Source organism: Pseudorca crassidens, chromosome 2 (assembly GCF_039906515.1).
Source record: "Pseudorca crassidens isolate mPseCra1 chromosome 2, mPseCra1.hap1, whole genome shotgun sequence".
NCBI classification, from domain to species: domain Eukaryota; kingdom Metazoa; phylum Chordata; class Mammalia; order Artiodactyla; family Delphinidae; genus Pseudorca; species Pseudorca crassidens.
The window spans coordinates 26262653-26282806 of NC_090297.1; the positions used below are offsets into that span (position 1 = coordinate 26262653).

A 20154-nucleotide genomic window follows, 5' to 3' on the forward strand; every position below is an offset into this window, starting at 1 on the left:
GAACGTGAGGGATGAGAGATAGGGTGGGGGGCTGTTTTCACTGTATACCCTTTATAGCTTTTAAATTTTTTTCCCTATGCATGTAAAACATATTCAGAAGTTAGTCAATAATAATTTCAAAAAGAACGCCTCAGACGGATATGCAGTTAAAAACAATATCCCATCTGGCCCCGACATTTGATCATCTAGCCCTACTTACAATTGTACTTTTTCTCTCTCTCCTCCTGAAACCTGAAACTTTAAAGCATTTGTGGAAAGATGGAATAAATAGTGGTGGAACGATTCTCAGGCTGGCATAAAGATATAAACACTGATCTTGCCTCTGCCCTATGAGTCAGACTAAGTTTTTTCCTCATTAGGATGTGAAATGCTTTACTAACTTTTAAATGGCATTAAATAAGTATAATTATGATCTAATCTCATCTCACCCACTAAATCACAGCAAGAGGGAGGAGAGGACTTTTCTCTAAACAGGGCTTCCTCTAGATTTGGAATAACCAGTAAAAATGGAAGGGGATGAAGCAGGTTACAAACATAACATGCATAATATAATTCATTTTTGTGAATTCCACGTTACTGAATGTACAGCTAGCTGGGAGGACATGTACCAAAATGTTAACAGTAGTTGCTTGGGGTGGTATGGTTACTGCTGATTCTCATCTTCTTATTTGTGCCTTTATTTATTTTCCAAATTGCCTATAGTTCTAAAAGTAACTGGGCTTAAACACCACAATATTCTTAGCACAAAACATAGTGAAAAATGAAAATGTCAGGGAAAGAATGTTCATTCTCTATCTGAACAAGTCCTGGCCATTCAGAAGCTGGGGGTGCAGTAGGTGCAGACACCTGCTGACCAGGGCTGGGGGTAGTCCTCGCTTCCTAAGTACACATTCCAGTGGACCCAGGGACTGTTGGGTGGGTGTCAGAGCTAGGAAGCACAGGAAGATGGGAGGTAGTAGCCTCCTGGGATCGTCTCCCAGCAGAAAGTGCAACTCCTGACCCAGACACTGACCCTGAAGTGTTCCTGGGCAGGTCACTCAATCCAGTTCACCTCGTCAGCCTAACTTAGTGCTGCTTGGACGGTAGGTGGAAAAGACACAGTTCCTGCCTGTAAGGACTTTGACAATATTGTAAGGAAAACAGAAATATATACAGGGAAATACAACACAAGGCACAAAGTGGAGAATCCTACCATGGACGTACAAAGTGAAGAGTGGAACAAAGCAGTGTGGGGTAGTGGCTTTGGGGTTACCCAGGCCTGGGATGGGATACACCTGTCACCTACTACCAGTGTGACTGAGGACAAGGTGCCGTACCTCACTGAGTCATTATTTCCTCATCTGTAAAATGGAACAACCACCCTTGAAGGGACACTGTGAGGGGCAGAGAGGATCCCTGTACAACTTCTAGAACAGCACTCACACACAGTAGGCGCTCACAGAAGCTACTGCAGTTGTTATTACTTTGGACGATAAGCTGACCAGGGCCACTAGGGCCACATTACAGACCGTTATGATCACCACGGTCCCCATTTAGAAAAAGTTCTATGGAGTCATACAATTATAGGTGAACGGATACCAAAAAGCTCAGTCACTGGTGCCAAGGTTTCCTGGCTGATGCCACACCAACAGGCCAGTCTTTTTATTTGCTGTAATAGACTTGGAGATATGTAAGGAGTCTGCTTTGCCTCTGGACAACCTCCTGCTTCCCAGGCCGTACCTGACCCAGTGAGTGGTTTACATCCTAGAGTTGTGACTTGGTCCACGTTTTTGAAATTTCTGTAGCAAGCCTCCTCTCCCAGTCATTGAATTTGGCAAAGAAGCTGGTGCTACTGGGGAACGGGGACAGGAGAGAATAAAGGAATAGAAGTCACAACCCTGACCCCAAGAACTTTTAGGTGGGAATGATCAGGATATGTGTGGGGGAGGGGAGGTGGGGAAGAGGGTAGCTTTAAAATATTTATAAGATAATACTAAGTGGATGGAACTAATTCATAATTATGCCTAATTTTCCCAGTAACTATGTTTCTGAAAATTGATGTGTTAATATTTGTATTTACAAGGCCCTGGGGGCCCATAGAAATCAGTAAGAGGATTGGGCCACATACTTTTTTTTTTTTTTTGCGGTACGCGGGCCTCTCACTGTTGTGGCCTCTCCCGCTGCGGAGCACAGGCTCCGGACGCACAGGCTCAGCGGCCATGGCTCACGGGCCCAGCCGCTCCGCAGCATGTGGGATCTTCCCGGACCGGGGCACAAACCCGTGTCCCCTGCATCGGCAGGCGGACTCTCAACCACTGCGCCACCAGGGAAGCCCCCAGATACTTTTTTGATGTAGCATTGGAATAAACCCTGCTCTTGAGAGCCCACTGTTGGCATCTCTTCTGAACTCTGCGTTCTATGACATCATGTTGGTAGCTTGAAACTGGTCATGGTGGGAGTATTTAAACCCCACCAGAAATCAGCAAATGCTACAAATCGGGGCTTTTTTGAGTGTATGGGAGAGGAGGGAGAGGAGCTGGTTGCTAACATTTATCAGCACATCACTGAATGAAACCAAAGAGGGATTCCCAGAACAAATTCACACATTTATGAACACTTGTTATCTGACAGATGGGTATGTCAGATCCATAGAGAAGGGATGGATATTTCTTTAAACAGTGCTGGGAAAATCAGGTATCTACATGGAAAAAAATGAAACTGATATCCCATTCCACACCAAATTAATTTTTAAGTGGAAATATTAAATATTTAAGTGGAAAATACAGACATATAAGACTTTTAGAAGAAAATCATAATGACTTCAGTGTAGGAAAGGGTTTTTTAAACAAGAAAAGATTGATAAATTTGACTATATTAAAATTAAAATCTTCTATTTATTAAAAGGCATCATAAAGTGAAATTCAAACCTTACACTGATAAAAATATTTTCGACACACATCATCAAAAAAGAATTTGCATCCAAAATATTAAAGAATACCTATGAACCAATGAGAAAAAAGGTGCAACAGAAAAATGGACAATAGACTTGATTGGATTTTCTCTTTTGTGAAATACTACATGGCCAATAAGCATACAAAAAACATTCACCGGTCAGAATGGCCATAATTAAAAAGTTTACAAATAACAAATGCTGGAGAGGGTGTAGAGAAAAGGGAACCCTCCTACACTGTTGGTGGGAATGTAAGTTGGTGCAGCCACTGTGGAACACAGTATGGTGGTTCCTCAGAAAACTAAAAATAGACTTACCATATGATCCAGCAATCCCACTCCTGGGCATATATCCAGATAAAACTATAACTCAAAAAGATACATGCACCCCAATGCTCATAGCAGTACTATTCACAATAGCTAAGACATGGAAACAACCCAAATGTCCATTGACAGATGAATGGATAAATAAGATGTGGTACATCTATACAATGGAATACTACTCAGCCATAAAAAAAGAATGAAATAATGCCATTTGCAGCAACATGGATGCAACCAGAGATTATCATACTAAGTGAAGTAAGTCAGAAAGAGAAAGAAAAATCCCATATGATATCACTTATATGTGAAATCTAACATATGACACAAATGAACCTATCTATGAAACAGAAACGGAATCAGGGACATAGAGAATAGACTGATGGTTGCCAAGGGGGAGGGGGGTGGGAGAGGGATGGACTGGGAGTTTGGGATTAGCAGATGGAAACTGGTATGTATAGAATGGATAAACAACAAGGTCCTGCTATATAGCACAAGGAGCTATATTCACTAGCCTGGATAAACCATAATGGAAAAGAATATGAAAAAGAACATATATGTGTATAACTGAGTCACTGTGCTATACAGCAGTAATTAACACAATATTGTAAATCAACCATACTTCAATTTTAAAAAGTTTGCCTTATTAATAATGAGAAAAATGCAAATTAAAACCACAATGAGATAAAATTTCATAGCCATCAGGCAGGCAGCAATTTTAGAGTTTGACAATGTCAAACACTGGGGAGGATCTAGGGCAGTGGTTACTCTCACACAGAAAGAATAGGAATGTAAATTGACACACCACTTTAGGGAACAGCTGAACATATCCATAAGACCCAGCAATTCCATTCCTATGTATACATCCATCCTAGAAACACTCTTACACAAGTTCATAAGGCAGCACATATGGTGATATTCATGATGGTGTTGCTGGTTACAGCAAAAATGGGAAGTGACCCAAATGTCCATCAAAAGCAGAATGTCAAAGTAAATGGTGGTATATTTATTCAACAGAATACTATATATAACAGTGAAAACAAACGACATACAGTCTCATCATCACCCCAGACAGATCAGAAAAACATAATGTTGGGCAACAGAAGCAAGACCCAAAAGAGTGGATACAGTATGATTCCATTTACACAGAATTCAAAACAGTCAAAACTAAAAAGTATATTGTAAAAAAAAAAACCAGCGTATTGTTTAGGGAACCATTCATACGTGGTAAAACTATAAAGAAAAGCAAGGGGATACTTATCCCTTACGTACTGGCAGAGTGGTATCTCTGGGCGGAGAAGAAGATGCTAGCAGGGAGGGGCAGACAGGTGTCTTCTAAGATTCTCTCAACTTGGGTGATCAGTAAATGTTGTTCACTTTATAGTTATTCTTTAAATTCTGCATATACATATTATACATATTCCTGCATTACTAAACATTTCACAGTAAAATGAACAAATATATCCAGTGTCTACCCTATGCAAAGGCACCGGGGATGCAAAGCTAAGACTGACTCAGATTCTACACTGCTCTGCTAAAACGACTTTCACTGAGGTCACGGGCTTCAATGTCACTAAATCTAATAATCATTTTCATTCCTTGTTCTCCTTGATGTCTCAGCAGCATTCAACACTGCTGACCCTCCTCTCTCCTTGGAAAGGTGTCTAACTTTGGCTTTCATGAAACCACATTCTCCTAGCCATTCCTCTCAATCTCCTGCAGAGGCTGGTATCCCACCACCTAACCATTACATGCTGGAGTTGCTCAAGGTTCAGCCCCGGAACCTCATTTTTTTCGTTCTTTATTCTCTCTCTCTCTAGACATTCACATCCACCCCCATGGCTTCAATTACCTTGTGTACATCAAAGAGTTAGAGCTCCAGCTCAGACCTCTCCCCTGAGACCCAGGCTGATGTATCCCATTATCTAGTCAACATCTCTCTCTACTTGGATGTTTCAAAAGCCTCTAAATCTTAACCTGTTCAAAATGAAACTTATGATTTCCCTCCAAAATGAGTTTTCTTGTATTCTCTCTCAGTGAATGGCACTACCAGTAATCCTGGACAAATATTACACCATGAAGGCGAAGAGCCTTTTGTTTTTCCTCCTATAAGATGAAAGAACTTGCTCTTTTCTTCCTAGGAAAGAGTTGAAAACAAAGAAAATTATTTTGGTTACAGCTCTAAGTAGAAATGAAATCTTTCAAAAAACATCATCTGGCAATTTAGGCTTCCTCCACAGACGGAGCTCAACAAAGTTAGTTTCTTTCCCTCTAATTAAAAGAGCTTTTCTGAAACACAACAGTACTACTATATGATTAAAGTGTTTCCCGCCTCCCTCCTTTCAACCCATTGTGCACATTTTCTTGTCCCTTCTTTCCCTTTTTAAAAAACACTATAGTTTTGTACACGATAGGTTCTTAAATAGTTTGATTTTTTTCTTCATTTTCTGTTTCTACTTTTTTCCTATTTCCCCTAGCCTACCTCTCCCTGACTGAATGAGATGGTATTTCAATCAACATACATCTATTGAGCACCTACTGTGTGCACTCTAGTGAGCAAGGTAAGATTCCTACTCTCATGTGTTTTATATCTGGGGCAGGGAGGAAATAATTAAGACATTAGATAATAACATGTGCTAATTAGGGAATTAAAATTGGGTCATGTAATGGGGAATGACTAGTGGCTACATTAGGCTGGTGGTCAGGAAAGGCCTTGCTGAGGAGGTTACGGTTAAAATTGAGATCAAACTACAAGGAGACAGCCATTGTGTCCCAGAAAAAGTGACGAGTTAGAGCAAAGTCCCTAAGATAGAAACAGACTTAGCATGATTGATGGCTGCACAGTAGACTTAAGAGCCAGTGATATAAAATGAGAGGATCTAATCTAAATGATCAGATCACACAGGGCTGTGTACACCCAGGGTAAGAAGCTGGAGTTCATTCTTTTAGAAATACACTTTTTTTATGCCTGTAGGTTCTATAGGGATGTTCTCATTTTCATTCTTTTTTTTTTTTGGCCGTGCCACGTGGTAGGCGGGATCTTAGTTCCCTGACCAGGGATCAAACCCGTGCCCCCTGAAGTAGAAGCAGAGAGTCTTAACCACTGGACCACCAGGGAAGTCCCTCATTCTTGAAATTGGTAATCTTTGTATTTTTTTTCTTCACCAGTCTTTATAAGGATTTTGAATCTTATTAGTCTTTACAAAGAACAAATTTTTGGTTTTGCTGATCCTGTCTATGAATGTTTTCTCTTTCACTAATTTCTGTTCTTGTCTTATTTCCTTCCTTCTACTTTTTTTGGGTTTAATTTGCTGTTTTTTTCCCCTAACTTCTTGAGATGGGTGGGTTTAAAGCTATAAAAAACCCTTTAACTCAGCTTTATTTACACCCCAGGAGTTTTGTTATATATGGTATTTTTCATTATCATTCAGTTCTAACTTCTACTGTGATTTGTTCTTTGACCCATGGGTTACATAGAAGTGTACTGCTTAAGTTTGAAATATTTGGGGCACAGTGTGTGTCTCCAGTCACCTTTTTCTTATTGTTCTTAATGATACCAATGTCAGAGAGCAGAGTTATGTGCAATTTTAATCTTTTGGAATGTGTTGAACTAGCTGTATGTCTAGTATATATATGGTCAACTTGGATAAATGATCCATGTGTGCTCTTGAAGAGAATATGTATTCCATAGTTAAGTACGGGAGTCTATAAATGCCCATCAGTGAAATTAGCTGTTATTCAAATCTTATATATCCTGTTTTTTTGACTGCTTGTTATATCAAATACCATGAGAGAAATGTAAACATAAAACACCTCAATTGTGAATTTGTTTTTGTCTTGCAAATTCTTGCTTTATGCATTTTGAGGCCATTTTATTGGGTAATTATAAATTTAAAATTCTTATATCTTTCTGATAAATGGAAATTTTATTCTTTTGAAGTAATACCTTTTATCTCTAGAAATGTTTTCTGACTTAAGATAGTTTTGCCTATCATTAATATAGCTGTTATTGGCTTCCTTTTGTTGTATATTTTCATGGTGTATCATTTTTCCATTTTTTAATTCTTCAAATTTTCTGTTTATTTATATCAGAGTTTCTCAACCTTGGCACTGCTGACCCTCTGGGCCAGATAATTCTTTGTTGTAAGGGGGCAGTCCTGTGCACTGTAGTTTAGCAGCACCCCAGGCTACTGCTTGTCAATAGTACACGCCCTCCTGCCAGTTATGACTACAAAAGAAATCTCCAGACATTGTCAAATGTCCCTTTGAGGACAAAAATCACCCTCAGTTGAGAAATACTGTCTGATATTTTAGGTAGTCTACTGTAAATAGTAGACAACTGATTTATAATCCAGTGTGACAATCTTTGTCTTTTAATGGGAACATTTAGTCTATTCACATTTAATGTAATAGTAGTAAACTCTCAGTTTTTGTTTGCCTCAAAATACCTCTAATTTTCCAGAGCTGTCTTCCTCTGCCTGGGCCCACTGAAAGGAAGAATGTGTAGCTTCAAAACTAGAAGAGGCACATGAAGTTATTTTACTTTCTTCTGCAGAACCCCTGCTAGCTCCTCTGGTGATTTACACAAGTTAAAACAGGGTACCTCCTGTGGGTAGATGCTGCCCCACTGGCACATGGCTTGGCAAGTGGAAGATATCTTTGTGAGAATTAGAAAAATGCACCCCTTTCTCTGGGCAGAAGCAGCTCAGAGCGAGGCACAGGTTCTGGTGACTGGAATGAGGACTAGAATTTTGCCTCCACTAACTTGTTGGCAGGAGGTCCTTGGAAAGCAAACAATCTGCAGAAAGAATTATGGAAGCCTTGGTCTTCTGGCTTCCATTGTTGATGCTGAGAAATCAGCCATCAGCCTAACTGCTACTTCTCTGATGATAATCTATTTATTTATCACAGATTTGTCTCTGGTTATCTGCAGGTTTACAATGATGTATTTTAAGTGTGTATTTCTTTTCATTTGCTAGCTTGAGACTCATTAGGCTTCTTGAATCTATGGATTGGTGTTTTATGTCAGTTTGAGAAAATTCGCAGCCATCATCTCTTCAAATATGCCTCTGTCCCAAACTGCTTCTCCTCACCATCTGGGATTCTCATTAAAAGCATGTTAGGGCTTATTCTATCCTTTATGTCTCTTATCCTATCTTGTATATGTTCTATCATTTTATCTCCTCTCGCATTCTGGTTACGTCCTTTAGATCTACTGTTCAGTTCTCTCCTCAGCTGTGTATAATCTGTTGATTAATATGTTCACTGAGTTCTTAATTTCGGTTATTGTATTTTTCAGTTTTGGAAGTTCTATTTAGTTCTTTTTCCAATCTTTTACAACATGTTTTATAGATTCCTGTTCCTGCAGATATTTTCAAGCTCATTAAAAAAACCCTTTAAATGTAGTCAACACAGTTGTTTTAGAGTCTGCCTAATAACCGCAATATCTGAAGTTTTTTTTTTTTTTTCTGCGGTACGCGGGCCTCTCACTGTTGTGGCCTCTCCCATTGTGGAGCACAGGCTCCGGACACGCAGGCTCAGCGGCCATGGCTCACGGGCCCGGCCGCTCCACGGCATGTGGGATCTTCCCGGACCAGGGCACGAACCTGTGTCCCCTGCATCGGCAGGCGGACTCTCAACCACTGCGCCTCCAGGGAACCCCTACCTGAAGTTTTTGTGGGACTTTGTGTTGTCTGCTCTCTCTATTGGTTATTACTCAGGGTAGCCTGTTATTTTTTGGAACTAATTATCTTTGACTACTGGTCATTATACTTGGAAAAAAAATCATTTTTGAGATTGAGTCCTTAGGATAATGGCACAATCCTCCAGAAAGGATTTTCCTTTGCTTCTGCCAGGCACCAGGGGACATGACTAGTATTCATTCTGGTCTGAGTTAATAAAAGTTTGAGGTTCTCTGGACCACCTGTGTCAACAAGTCTGAACTGCTCCAGGGCTGGTTTACTTTCACTTTACTCTTACTCTGAAGGTATAGCTCTTCATGGTCCCAGCTTACAAAGGGGAGGGCTTATTAGATTTCTTACCTAGGTTTTGATTCTTGCCCTGTAAGGCTACCAACAACCCAGTTTGATTTCACAGATATTTCTTCCAGATTAGCAAATGTCTTTAGAGAAAAGGAGGCTTTGAGTGCTCAGCTTACATCTCTGGGTCCTTGCTTTACCCTAGATTTTGACTCAGGTCTACAAATCTTGCTATTTTGTTAGCTCTTCAATACATTTAAGAAAATTAAAAAGAATATTTCTCTCAACCTTTAGAGCTGTCCTCAGTGGTTCTAACTATCTAGCCCACCACTACCAGAGATGAAAATTCCTAGATTAAGAGGGATGAGAAGCCACTAGAGTACTTTTAAACAGAAGAGCAAGGTAATCAACTAGTTTATTTTGGTCACATTCTGTCAGACTCTGTTTATAAGCTGAAGGGATAACATATTTGAAACATTAACCGAAAAAGAAAATAACAGTTTGAATTGTGTGAATTTGGTATTTGCACATCTGCTTTACAGGGATGTGTGTAATGAAAACGACTTTACATCAAGTTTGAGGATTTAATCAGAGTGCAAGGATGCATGAGTAGGTAAATACAAATACGGAGTCTGATACTGTTCAGCGATGTCCAGCTTACAAGTCAGACCTCCCTCATATACTCGCTGAAGGATCTAAAATAAAACGTTAACGGCATCACTTTGGGGTGGTGGGATAGCAGGGGTTTTTCCCTTGGCTTTGCTTATCCACACCACCCCCTACCCCAGCACCAATCTTCTAGAATGAAAATATATTCTTTTTATAATAAGAAAAAATTGATTGATATAAAATAGAGTTCCTTTCCCTTATGGATACGTCTAATCCACCACCTCACACCAGCCGTTTCTAGGTCCAGTCCATCTAATTAGCAGAGACGTCTACAGTCTCCTAATTCCATCTTTTTGTCATGCTCAGTTCATACACAGCTTTTCTCGCCACCCAGCATAAAGAGTAACATTTAGCCATCAGCAGTGGGTAGGTGGCTCACAATACATGTATTTGTTGAACTGAAAACAGATTGCTAAAATCCAGAAATTTACCCACATAACAGTAACAAAATATCACATATTTCAAATGTGATTATTTTCTACCAAATAATCTTTTTTTTTTTTTTTTTTTTGCGGTACGTGGGCCTCTCACTGCTGTGGCCTCTCCAGTTGCGGAGCACAGGCTCCGGACGTGCAGGCTCAGCGGCCATGGCCCACGGGCCCAGCCACTCCGCAGCACGTGGGATCTTCCCGGACCAGGGCACGAAGCCGTGTCCCCTGCATCAGCAGGCGGACTCTTAACCACTGTGCCACCAGGGAAACCTCCAAATAATCTGCATTTTAAACTATCCTTATGGCATTATGTTATCTCTTATACCCAAACTAGATAAAAATATTTTGTGAGAATACCCAAGGGGAAAGTTACTGTTATGATGACTTCATGTATTGTTCCTAGAAGGCTGGTCTGTTCTATACTTAGTAATTCTGTGCAGTGCTGCTCAATAAGGCTTATTTGCCTCTCCTGCCTGGAGGGAATCATACCTGCCCTCGCTCCTTTACAGAGAAAACAAATGCCTGGAACAAGCTGGAATTTCCAGGAAAAACATCCAAGCTCAGTTCAAGCCCCTGTGGGATGACTGCACTGATGCCATCTTCAGTGTGTCTTCCTTTCCCCCTCTGGCTGGCATGGCTCCTTGTCTGCTGCCTCACTGACTGCAGCTTTGCCTTGGAGAGCAGACTGTCTTTGTGAATGACTCGCTCAGGGAGCATGTGCAGGACGAGCCCAGAGCCTCCCTCCATGGGAACGTGAGAGGAGAAGCTGAAGAATGGGCTGAGAGCAGCAGCTGAATGGAACGGGTCATGCTGCTTCTTGAGGCTGAAAAGGCCAATCCTGTAAAGGAGTCGATGAGAGCACCTCATCGGGTTTCACCCCACGGGCCCTGTGTGTGCAGTGAGGGCTGGGAAACACTGCTCTGCACGTGAGCGGGGGCAGTGAGACTCCGGGGCTGCTCTCCAGACACACTTATTCACTCATCTGTTTCATTCAATTTTATTTGTACAAAAGGTCGGTTGAGGCAACGGCAGACTAAGCCTTTAGAGACCATGGGCTATGCAAATAGAACCTTAATGGAAGATTAAATCAGCCAAGGTCCCCCTCAGTGCTTTTCCATTTGTGGGACTGGAACTGGCAGCAGGAGGGGATGAATCACTCTTATTATATTTGAATGGCTTCTTTACAAAAATAGCAGGCACTATAATAAAGCAGCCCCAGAAATACCTAGTAACAAACAATAAAAATACCTTCCTATAAAGAGAATGAACATGATATTATGGTCATGGTTAAAAAGCAAGCATGATAAATCAAGGCACCAACTATGGGGGTCCTCTTTTTCTTTATCACCTAATGAAGAACCAAGACTTTCTTTACTTGGAAACTTCTGTTTATTATGATTACTACTCCAAAATAATTTCTAAATATGCAGTGAACTACTTCTCAACAATTATGTATTACCCAGCTAGCTTCATTATCTAGTATATTCATTTCTTTAAAAGATAAGATCTCAAAAGAGTTAAGATTATTTTTCTGTGGATTATGGGAGAAGTTAATGATCAGGAAGTCAGCATAAATACTATATTATCCTTACACTGATTCAGATTTCACTAAAATATATTTAAATCATCAATCAGGAAGACTCAATATAATCATTTGTTTACCCCTCAAAAGATGTATTACTGTTGATTATTATGTCTTTAACATATAGTTTTATAATTGAGAGACAACGAGGGAATAAGCCTAGAGATTTTAAATTACCTTAAGATATTGTCAGTTCCCCCCAAAATGCACAGAAATATGTATGGAATATCTCTATTTCCTTGTTTTTACATTAAGAAAAAATTTAACATTCAAAAATCAATCAGTGGAAATCACCAGATTAATACAATAAAGATGATCATATGATGATCACTATAGATGAAGATAAAGCATTTGACAAAATTCAATACCCAATCGCGACAACTGTAAGTAAACTAGGAATAGAAGAAAACTTCCCCAATTTGATAAAGGACACGTAACAAAAACCTACAGCTAACATCATATTTATTTAGTGAAAGACCAAATGTGTTCTCCCTAAGACCGGTAACGACAATTCAATTGTCTATTCAATATTATACTGGAGGTTCTAGATAAATCAGGAAAAAAGGCATAGAGATTGGAAAGGAAGAAGTAATATTGTATTTATTTGAAGACAACATGATTGTATTTGTAGAAAGTCCTAAGGAGTCTACCAAAAAACCCTATTAGCACTAAAGTGAATTTATCAAAGTCACAGGATACAACGACAGAAAGAGGTAAAGTAACTTGACCAAAGTGACTCAAATAGTAACAGAGGAGCCAGAATTCAAACCCAGGTAGTCTGGCCCTGGAGCGTTCCTCTAAACTATTACTTATACGGTCACTTAATAATCAAGGTGTTACTATACACAGATACCCAAACACTAACGTCATTTCTCTTCTTCTATTCGATTACCAGTAGCTTCACCCTAAATTTTCGTGAAGGAGTAGAAAAAAATAAGATGTGAATTCTAGTCCTCACTCTCTCTATGAAAAGCATGAATGCTGATTGTCTAATAAAATCAAAGCTGTAGATCTAATCCTTATACAGGCTAGGGCATTTCACACTGGAAAGAACCTCGCTAATACAGCTCAGATATATGTACCCTACCCAGCCCCTACCCAGATAAGTTGCACATGCTCAAGTTCAGTGCAGCTTATCTCTAGTAGTAGAAAACGAAACTCGAAAGAGTACTGTGATGCATCAGGACCATCATTCTTGTATGTGAAGGACAGCATGTTCACTGACAAATTCAAAAACAGAATTTTAAAAACTGGTGTAGACTTCAAAAGTAAGGCACCGATATCCATAAGACAAAGTAAAGACTGGTAGCATTTATGTCTTTAAAGAAGAAGCTTGGGTTATCATCAGGGACTTTACATATGGAGTTTTAAGTAGTTATAATCAAAGTTGTACCAGAAATAGCAAGAATAATAGGATAACTAGCATTGCTAAATTACAAGTATTTATTGAACCTACTATCAAATACTGAAGTCTTGAAATACAGCCAGTCTACCAACACTGGAGAGGGCATAGGCAGAGAAAACTACAGCAGGAGACTGAGGTAGCTTCGTCATGAGCTAAATCAAGGAAGCTGCCAGCAAAGCAGATAAAATTATATGAACTTGGTGTAGCTGGAAAACAACCACAGAAAAACCACTCCATGACAGCAATCTCAAATATGAAGCCTCTTTATGAAGATCATAAGTTTAAAAGACAGAGTTGCAAACACTGCCAGGCTTTGCTAATAGTGACTACAACCTCAAACTAAAAGGTCTGTCTCTGAGTGACAGGTGGTATGGTATTACGAATGTATCATGCTTTTTCGGTTAAATTGGCCTATATGGAAAATAATATACTGTCCTTATTGCCTTATTGTTGTTTTGTTCTACTCTACGTAAATTATGAACTTTAAATTCTTTTTCTAATGAAAGATACCGATTATCCATCCAACTCTGTCTTACAATGCCTCTTGTGGCCCAGAGTACATGATTGCAACATGAATGGCCCAAGGCTGTGTTTATGGCCTACTGACAACAGAATTATGGTGCTACTGAGGGGAATACAGTATGGCATTGCGAGAAGTAGCATGGTGTGGTGGAAAAACTTGAACAAGTCATTTGGTATCTCTGGATCTCAGCTTTTTCACTGAATACCTAATATGTAATACCTAAAACCCAAACTTATAGGGTTATTGTGAAGATTAAATAAGATGCCTGGCACATGTAAGATGCTAAATAAATATGTGAGCATGTATATTTGCACATGTATTACCCCCACCCCTGCCACCATGTTCGCTAGCGTGCTCTCTCTCTCTCTCTCTCTCTCTCTCTCTCTCACACACACACACACACACACACACACACACACACACACACACACGAAAGGTTAATAGTTGAGCTTGATTTATTGCCCATAACCTGGCCCAAGGCTAGACTGTTGTAATTGGCTTCACTTATTTTCAGTGTGGGCAGCAAGGACTTCAAGAAAAATATTAATTCTGGGTCAGTAGTTGGTGGAGGGTTCCACAGTTTAAACACTATTAGCGTTTTCTTTGTCTGACCTTCTCACTGTAGTTTTGATCTTTACTTCAATGGTTCCGACTGTTTTACTCCTTGTTTGAACATTCGGATGAGGCATGAAACTGAACATTTAAACACTGAAGACCATCGATAAAGAAGGAATTTAAACAGATAGTAGGGCAGTTAAAGGGCTTATTAAAGCCAAGACTGAGCTGGTTACAGCTCTGTACAACCATGGAACCTCAGTAAATCACCATCTGGGCAGCCTCAGCCCTATTTGGAAATTCCTTTTTGACTCCCTGCCATTCTAATAACAATGAATTAGTCTCTAAATCCCCTAAACACTATTTTGATTTATCTAGATGTATGACTTTGTTACTTTAAATACAGATCTGCTTTTTAACTATCCAAAAACCGTGTCTGAAGTGACAGAGTTTCTTTAAAGAAAGGAACCTACAATCAATATGTAAAGTCCCTAGAAAAGATGTTAGAGACTTTCACTTAAAAACTGGAGAAACAGGGACCCTCCTGCCTCAAAAAACTAAAAAACTGGACAAAATACATAAAGCAATGTCTTTCGGACGCTGGTTGACAGACAATACAGACCTGTGATCTAAGAAAAAAGAAACAAAGTGAGCCCTGAGATTGTGTCAGCTTATTGCCTGGAGGAGTTTCCAGGATGCATCGCAGGGACAGGGAACCCAAACAGAGCTCAGTGGTCTCACTGGGCTGAAGAGACTGAGATGAGAGATCCAGGAGGTCAAAATGGCTAGAATTTGTGAAACAGAGAACCACAGAGAAGGGTGCTGAACAGAGAGAAGGAGAAAGAGACAGAGAGGCACACACTCCACAGTTATATTTATAGACAGGCCTCCTTGGAATCTTTGGTCGAGTACAAATTTTCACACTCATGAGAGGAAACTACTCAACACTACTATAAAGGAGTTAGGAGAACAATTCCCAGAGTTCACACAGGGCTGGGAATAGTTTGTGTTCACATCAGTCAGAGTAGAAAGACCTTGTAACATTTAAGGAATTAGATAGAATCTTCAGAAGGGTATTGTCATAGCAGTGGGAGCTATATTAGTCCTAGAATAAAGACTGCTTTGGACCCACCATAACAAAGCTTAAAAGCAATCCCTGAAAGGATCCAGCTGATTCCAGGTAACTTAACTACGTTCCAAAGCAAAATATAGCAACCAAGAATATAAAATTAACCATGTCCAGTATCCAATAAAAAATTACCAGGCAGGAAAAGAAACTCATTAACCAGGAGAAAACAGTATAAATAAAAACATACCCAGAAATGACAAGGATGGAAGAACTAGCAGACAGGGATATTAAAACACCTTTAATAAATATGTTCCACACAAAGTAGAGGAAAACAAACATGAGGACAAGAGAAAGGAAATGTAAAAAAACTTAAACATCTGGAGACTATACTATAACATCTGAAATTACAAATACACTGAATTAGATTAACAATAGAATAGGAACTTCAGAAGGAAAGATCAGTAAACTTAAAGACACCATATTAGAAACTATCCAAAATGAAGCACAGATAGACATTAGACAGAATAAAAATGAACAAAGCATCAGTGGTCTGTGGGACAATATCAAGCAATATAACATTCATGAATTTGGAGTTTTTGAAAGAAAAGAGATCTGGAGAGGAAGGGGACAGAAAAAAAATTTGAAGAAATAATGGCTACAATTTTTCCAAATTTGATGAAAATTATAAACCCATAGATCCAAGGAGCTCAAATCCAAGAAGAATAAATATGAAGAAAACAATTCCAAGGAACATCATAATCAAATTGCCAAAATGATAAAAAGAAAATCTTAAAAGCAGCCAGAGAAAAAAGACACATTACAGAGGACCAAAGATAAGAATTAAAGCATATTTCTTATCATAAAGTATTCAAGCCAGTGGGCAATGAATAGACATCTTTAAAGCCCTAGAGGGAAAAAACCCATCAACTGAGAATTCTTTACTCAGCAAAAATCTCTCTCAAAATGAAGGTAAAATAGAACTTTTAAAACAGAAAAACACTGAAAGAATTAATTCTGTCATACCTGAACTACCAAATATATTAAAAGAAGTTCTTTAGGCTAAAGGAAATTGATAAAAGATGGAAACACAAAGGAAAAAAAGGGTGTCCAAACAATAAATAAGTGGATAAATAAAAAAGTCATGTTTTCTTATTTTGAAAAGTTAACTGATTATTTAACACAAAAATAACATATTAAATAAAATATATAATAATAGTGCGAAGGACAGGAGGGGATAAATGGAAGTATATAGTTTTAAAGTTCTACCCTATACATAAAGTGATTTAATATTATTTGAGGATAAACAAGGATCAGTTAAAGATGTATATCATAAACATGAAAGCAACTACTAAAAAAGATAAAACAAAGACATAGGCAATAAACCGATCATAAAGATACAATGAAGTCATAAATAAGAAATGTAAATAATCCAAACTTGGGCAAAAAAGAGAAAAAAGGAACAAAGAACAGATGGGATAAATAGAAAACAAACAGCAAGATGGTCAATTTAAACCCAAACATATCAATAATTATAATAAATGTAAATTGTTTAAACATTCCAATTAAAAGGCAGAAATTTTCATACTGGATTAGAAAGGAAGACCCAACTAAATGCTTTCTAAAGGAAACCCACTTTAAAAATAAAGAGATATAGGTTGCTTCCATGACCTGGCTATTGTAAATAGTGTTGCAATGAACACTGGGGCGCATGTGTCTTTTTGAGTTATGGTTTTCTCTGGGTATATGCCCAGTAGTGGGATTGCTGGGTCATATGGTAATTCTATTTTTAGCTTTTTAAGGATTGCTGGGTCATATGGTAATTCTATTTTTAGTTTTTTAAGGAACCTCCATACTGTTCTCCATAGTGGCTGTATCAATTCACATTCCCACCAACAGTGCAAGAGGGTCCTCTTTTCTCCACACCCTCTCCAGCATTTATTGTTTGTAGATTTTTTGATGATGGCCATTCGACAGACGAATGGATAAAGAAGCTGTGGTACATATATACAATGGAATATTACTCAGCCATAAAAGGAACGAAATTGGGTCATTTGTAGAGACGTGGATGGACCTAGAGACTGTCACACAGAGTGAAGTACGTCAGAAAAACAAATATCGTATATTAATGCATAAATGTGGAATCTAGAAAAATGGTACAGATGAACCCGTTTGCAAGGCAGAAATAGAGACACAGACGTAGAGAACAAATGTATGGACATCAAGTGGGGAAAGGAGGGGGTTGGATGAGTTGGGACATTAGGATTGACAAACATATACTAACTAATATGTATGAAATAGATAACTAATGAGAATCTGCTGTATAGCACAGGGAACTCCACTGTACAGTAGAAACTAACACAACATTGTAAAACAACTATACCCCAATTAAAAAAAAAGACATATATATACTTATATATATATTTACACACACACACACATACACACACACACATATATATATAGGTTAAAAGTAAAAGGGTGGGGCTTCCCTGGTGGCACAGTGGTTGAGAGTCTGCCTGCCCATGCAGGGGGCACGGGTTCGTGACCCGGTCCGGGAGGATCGCGCGTGCCGCGGAGTGGCTGGGCCCGTGAGCCATGGCCACTGGGCCTGCGTGTCCGGAGCCTGTGCTCCGCAACGGGAGAGGCCGCAGCAGTGAGAGGCCCGCGTACCACACACACACACACACACACACACACAAAGTAAAAGGGTGGAAAAGATATATCATGTAAACAAAAACCATAGGAAAGCTGCAGTGACCAAATCAATATAGGGCAATGTAGACTTCAGAACAAAGAATATTACCAGGGAAAAAGAAGATTATTTTAAAGTGATTTCATCAAGAGGACCTACGATCCTAAATGTGTATACACTCAGCGTCAGAATTTCAAAACACATGACGCTAAAACCGATAGAACTAAAAAGAGGAAAAGAAAAATTTACACTTTTAGAAATTTCAATTCTCCTGTCCTAGTACTTGGTAAAACAAGTAGTCAGAAAAATTAATAAAGATACAGAAGTCTTGAACAAGAATTATATTGGAAATCAATAATAGAAAGCTATTAAGAAAATCTTATTATTTGGAAACAAAACAACACATTTCAAAGTAATCCCTGGGTCAAAGGAGAAATCACAAGGGAAATTAGAAAATATTTTGAACCAAATGAAATGAAAAACATTTCATATCAAAATTTATAGGATATAGCTAAAGCATTACTCGGAAGAAATTTTAGAGCATTAAACATCTATATTAGAAAAGATCTCAAATTATTAATTTCAGCTTCTACATTAACTAGAGTGGAAATCAATGAAATAGAAAGCAGAAAAACTATAGAGAAAAAAATCAACAAAATGAAAAGCTTGTTCTTTGAAAAGATCAATAAAATGGATAAACCTCTAGTCAGACTGACGAGAAAAATAAAAGAGAGAAGGCACATTATCAATAATAGGAATGAAAGAGATTCTGCAGACATTAGAAGGATAATAAGGTAATATCATGAACTTTGTGACAGTAAAGTAAACAACTTAGGGGAAATGGACAAATAACTTGAAAGACACAAGCTATTAGAGCTCACTCAAGAAAAAACAGATAACCTAAAGAGCCCTTTATTTAGCAAAGAGCCTGAATCCTTGGTTAAAACCTTTCCACAAAGCAAACTCCAGGACCAGATGGTTTTATTGGTGAATTCTACTAAAGATTCAAGAAAGAAATAATACCAATTCTATATAAACTCTTCCAGAAAATAGAAAAAGGAAACTCTTACCTACTCTTTTAGGAGACCTGAAGTACTCTAATACCAAAACCACACAGGGATATTTTTTAAAACAGAAAAGATATTAAAGATAAAGGACATGGAGGAAGACAAATGCAGTGAACACAGCAGAAAACATGGAGAGGAAGCGGCCAGAGGCTTGAAAAGGCTTTAGACATTGTCCCAGTGTCCTTTGTTGAATGCCTCCCAAGTGCAAAGTGGACTTTTGGAGCTAGAGTGCCTGAGTTCAGGTCCTAGACCCACTGCTTACTAGTTATATAACTTTGGTCAAGTTACCTAACTTTTCTGTGCTTCAAAGCTCCCATTTATAAATGGAGATAATGATAGAAACCTCCTCATGTGGTTGTTATGAAGACTGAATGAGTAAATACATTTAAATGCTTATAATAGTGCCTCGCACATAGTAAGCACTACACAAGTTTTTGCTGAAATAATTATTATCATACACATTATATTAGTTGGTTGTCACCTTTATTAAGTCATGATATTTGCCCTCAAAATGAACTAAGTAGTACAAGAGGTAACTATTCCCCTTATATTAATTCCCTGTGGCTGGCATAACAAACTACCACTCTGTGGCTTAAAACAACAGAAATTCATTGTCTCATAGTCCTGGAAGCCATAAGTTCAATATCAGTTTTACTGGGATAAAATCAAGGGGTTGGCAAGGCCACACCACTGGAAATTCTCAGGGAGAATCCATTCCTGGACGCTTCCACTTTCTAGTGGCTGCCAGCTTTCCTTTGCTTGTGGTCGCATCACCCTAATCTCTGCTTCTGTGGTTATGTTATCTCCTGTGTGTGTCAACTCTCCCTCTGCTTCTCTCTTATAAGGACATGTGTGATTGCATTTAGGGACCATTCAGATATCCAGAATAATCGTCCATGTCAAGATCATTAACTTAATCACACTTGCAAAGACCCTT

The 20154-nt window shown here is 38.7% G+C and overlaps 1 protein-coding gene and 1 long non-coding RNA gene across 5 annotated transcripts in view; one reads left to right on the top strand and one right to left on the bottom strand.

Annotated features, from left to right (window-relative positions):
* LOC137218472 (uncharacterized) overlaps positions 1-11122 on the top strand; it is a 61042-nt gene extending 49920 nt beyond the window's left edge. The window contains exons 3-5 of the long non-coding RNA XR_010940712.1: positions 5724-5807; positions 6280-6385; positions 10834-11122. This is a non-coding gene — a long non-coding RNA (uncharacterized lncRNA). The remainder of the gene's footprint in view (positions 1-5723; positions 5808-6279; positions 6386-10833) is intronic.
* PHC2 (polyhomeotic homolog 2) overlaps positions 1-20154 on the bottom strand; it is a 102747-nt gene that overhangs the window by 70389 nt on the left and 12204 nt on the right. The window lies entirely within an intron of this gene.